The following is a 4,853-nucleotide window of genomic DNA, read 5'->3' on the forward strand; positions in this document are numbered from 1 at the left end:
GCTATAACCTATAATGATAGAGAGTGAAGGTGAAGAAGTAAGTAAACCTGCACTTGATGTGCCCTAGTGTGAAGAATTGGTATTTTTATAACAAAAATGCAGTTATATCCTACAAACAATTGATATATCTCACCCTTTTGCATGAGCCAAGCTTTAGAGGCACAAAATACGTAGAGTTCATACCTGAGCCTCCAGTTAAAACCTAGAAAAGAGAAGGCATACATATATGATAAGTGTTAATGCAGATCATAAGGCAAAAATAGGGTGGGAATTTATGAAATCAACATACCTGGCCTCCTGTGAGAATTGCAAGGTCCTCCATGATGGCCTTCCTATCTTCTGCCAATCCAGCAGCTTTGATGATACAAACCTTGATATATGAAAAAAAAAAAAAAAAAACTTGTAAAACAAATTAAAAATTGAGTTAAAACAGAAGTGACAGTTTGTATTCACATGTCATTCTCACCTTGTGTCAACCCAATTGGAGAGAAATCAAGTAATTCCCTCTTGAAAGGGAAAGTCACTAATCCCACAATTAATGTGTTTAGATATTCTGGGAATCTAATTGCAGTTTCACTAGTTTCTACATTAGCAGCTGTTCATAATTTTTTCTAAAACCCAGAAATCCCATAACCTTCGTGATTTGTACAATATTGCCAGACCTTACAAGTTATAACCTTCATAATATTCAGGAAAGTCATGTGCAATTTGAATTAAAGGTTTGATATTCATTTTATATTTAACCCGTCTACCAGAAATCAACACGCTTAACATACTCTATATATGTATGTTTAATATTAAGTCTATCCAACAAATTCTAGTTAAGCTCATCTGAAAAACTAAATTCACAAACAATAAGCAAAGAAAGAAAGAAAACTCTTATTACCTTTTCAGTAGTACAGGTGAAGTCTGTCGCAATATCTCCTAGAACTTCATTTTCAACATCTTCAGCAACAACCAATAAGCTTTGTCCCTGAGGAAAAAATAACAACAACAACAACAACAATAATAATAATAAAGAGGTTTAAACTTTCATTTCATGCATAAAAATCCTCTTACCTGCATCATACATGGCAAACTTGCTTGCCTGATAACATTGGAGTTTGAAATTTTTGTGTCATAGATCAAAACCAATGCACCGTCTAAAACCTGTAAACAACAAATCCAATAATCTTTTAGTACCAAGTGAGAATGATACAACTTTCTCACAATTAACACATCAGCATTGTACCATATTAAAGTACAATAAAAAACTTATAACATAATAACCCACTAATAAACTGAGATTCTTACACATTCTTTTTTATTCTTATGGGTGAAGAAGTATGGGGATTTAAGACCCCACTCTAGTTTCATTCCCTTAACAAAATTTAATTCATTATAGAGAGCTTTCCTGTCCTGCAACAGTTTGGGAGAAGCAAAAACAAAAGAAGGAAAAAAATGGCATTACTAGATATCTAAATGACTCAAAAATAAAGGAAACAAAAAGGAAGACGCGAAGAAGAAACAGATTCACGGTTACAGCAGATTAAAAGTGAAGAATGGGGAGAATTAAAAGAAGAGACTTACAAAGATAGTAATAAGATCATTTTCCCAACCCTTCTCAAAAACCTTGGCTATAAGCTCGCCAATCTCTCCGTCACCATTGGCTGCTGTTGTTCCAACCTTCATGGTAAAAAGTGCAATTAAAGCTCCATTTGGTGTTCATGCTCAACAACTGTAAACTGAACGTTTGGCAATCATTTGATTCACAACCTATATTCCCACTGCTATTTTGTGAAAATTATTAACTTAGAAAGAATTGGAGCAGCACCACAACACGTAATGGAGCCTAAAACTAAGCAAAAGTCTAAAGGAAGAACGTGAACCTGGGCAATTTCTTCAAATGTGGTGATCTTTCGTGCTTGGCAGTCCAAGTTTCTCACGACTGCATCAGCAGCCATTCTAAACCCTTGTGTTAGGCCTGTGAGATTCGCTCTTCCAAGTGCCTTGAAAGCTTCATCATTCAGGGCTTTGACAAGAACACTCTCATATTTGGTGCCTGCAAACAGATATATTAAACTTGTGATAAGCATCCATTAATGACATGCCCATCTGCAGGAGATTCAAAAAAGTTTGTAAGGAAATTCAAAAGATGTTTCACAATCAATAAATCTTTTAGTGTCTTCAGCGCCATAATTTCTGCTCCAAGTACAACAAACCTGATACAGAGGTAATTCAACGAAATCAATCAATCTCCATCGAATTACAAGCCAAAAAAAAAAAAAAGAAACAAAACTCACCGACTGGGTGCCGGTGGTATTAATCAACCTACAATTAATAAAATTGGCAATAAATAAATGAGAGAAGTCGAAACAAATAAAGGATGTGATATTGGGAAAGTATGAAGAACAGTGTACCTGACCCTGGAGGCGAGGCTACAAGCAAACCGGAACATGGTTTTGTGATTTTCTTTTGCCGACGATTTGATCCAAAAACAAATGTGATTTTCTTGCACCGTGTTTGATCCAAAAACAAAGACATAAGCCTTAAACAGCACCCCCCCCCCCTTTTTTTTCTTCCTTCCTTTATATATTTATTTATTTATTTATTGATAAATCTTCATTTGTTTTCTAAACTTCCTGGGTTAAGAGGCAGTTAGCTCATTTAGAAAGTACGACGTTCGGTTAGAATAAGAGGACTTGGAGGTTTATATTTCTCCGCGCTGGGTACAATGATCAAAATTGTGTCAACTGCAGGGCCCATATTTGATCAGCACAACACAATGACTCAATTGTGTTATTTTGGTTTTTAATTTTTTTAATCCTAGTTTTTAATTTAAGGATTTCTCTGATGTATTTTTACAGCATTAGTGGGATTATTGTAGATCTTTAGATTTAAATATTTAAATTTTATCTATCTATTTATTTAATATTATTAAATATAATGAATAATTAATTAGTTAATTAATTAAAAAATACCGATAGTCTTGTTGGTGAATTGATCTTTTTTAATTTTAAATTAATGAAAAAGAGAGAAAAAGACGATAATGACATAAGAGTCGTGGTGAGGATGTTGGATGCTTTGGATAAATACATAATTTTATCAGGATCCATAGTTGTTGTCGTAATCTCAATACAAGAAAAATGTATCATGACAGTAAATTTTTTCTTTTTGTTTGTTTTCGGAGAAGCAACCTTATTTTGATAAATGTTGAGTGATTTTAGTGGTAATAAAGTATGATAATTTGTTTATGCTTGTTCAGGGGAATGAAGCTGCTTCAGAATAAGACAAATTGTTTGATGACTATTAGATAAATAGAATTTGATGAAAATTGTTTTATTATTGTTCTTGTTGCATGCGATATTGTACTTTATATCTCTCCTTTTTTTTTAATTTAGAATCAATCTTTTAATGGTTTATTAACAGATTATATTATATTAAAAATTTAAATAGACCTTAATTAGTTTGAATTTTAAATAGAATTGAATGTCTAAAATCTGAATTTTATATTTGTTTTCCTTGCTAAATTGCTAAAAATAAATATTAAGTTGTTTGTTTTTCAGTTCAAAAAATTTGAAAACTAGTATTTTTATATTTAAAACCTTACAAATTATAAATGTTAAACAAGTAATAAGTATTTCAAAGAACATTAATAAGATAATCTATTATGATAATATAAATTATGTTCAATTGAATACAACACTTTATTTTCTAAATTAGTTTTTGTTAATAAATTTTATTGTAGTTCATGATGTTTTTATATGAAAAATATACATAAAAATTCTAAAGATAAATAATGCTAATTTGAAGAAAATAAAAATAAAAATAATGATAAGCTACCACTATATTATTATGAGTTATAAAAATGGGTAACAAAGCAAATTATTAAATTTTATTTAGATATTGATAAAAATAAATTAATTAGATAGGGATATTTTAGACAATATCTTTTAATAATATTATATAGACTTTTTAGATCAAACAAAAGCTAAAAAAATTAGTTTAATAACTTAATGACTGAAAATTTTATTAAGTTAAAAAAAATAGACTTAATTGATTGAAATTAAATCAAGTCATTAAGTTTCCAAACTTAATTGATTGAAATTAAAAGCTAAAAGAATCGGCTTAATAACTTAATCACTTAATGACGAAAAATTTTATTAAGTTTAAAAAAAAAGACTTAATGACTTAATTGATAAATTAAATCAATTAAGTCATTAAGTTTCCAAACTTAATGAACATAACATTACTGATGTTTTTTACATTTTAGTCATCAATAATGCTATATTAAACTCACTATGCCAAACAACTCAGGTTCGTCTTTTTCATTTAATCTCTCTATATATTTTCATAACCATTGTTAAAAAATAATTTGTGTATAAGTAATAATATCTTTTTTGTAAAAGAATTGAGGAGGAAAAGGATTTATTTCTCTATAATTTCGATAAATCTTTTCTCAATATTTTCTGCCAATTTTCTTGAAATTCTTCTCATTTATGGCATCTTCATTTATTTCTTTATGCATATGAAATTGAGGTGGCGTTTGTTTTTTATCTAAAATCTGAATAAGTTTGAATTAGTCTGAATTTTGAATAAGTTGAGTGTCTAAATATAAATGATATTGCTATTTTTTTGTCTGAATCGCTAAAAATAAATATTTAGTTGTTTTTTTTAACTTAAAAGAATATGAAAACTAGCATTTTGACATTTGTATCCTTATAAATTATGAATGTTAAATAAATAACAAATATCTCAAAGAATATAAAAAAATATAATATATTATCATAACATAAATCATATTCAATTGAATACAACCCTTTAATACTCTATATTACTATATGTTAATCAATTTTATTATAGTTTATGATGTT

General features: G+C 29.0%; 1 pseudogene; it reads right to left on the reverse strand.

Annotated features, from left to right (window-relative positions):
- The window catches only part of LOC112101181, a 4,875-nt pseudogene extending 2,208 nt beyond the window's left edge, over positions 1-2,667 (reverse strand).
- Positions 2,668-4,853: the final 2,186 nt, after the last annotated feature.

The sequence above is a fragment of the Citrus clementina genome, unplaced genomic scaffold (genome assembly GCF_000493195.1).
Source record: "Citrus clementina cultivar Clemenules unplaced genomic scaffold, Citrus_clementina_v1.0 scaffold_2, whole genome shotgun sequence".
NCBI lineage: Eukaryota > Viridiplantae > Streptophyta > Magnoliopsida > Sapindales > Rutaceae > Citrus > Citrus x clementina.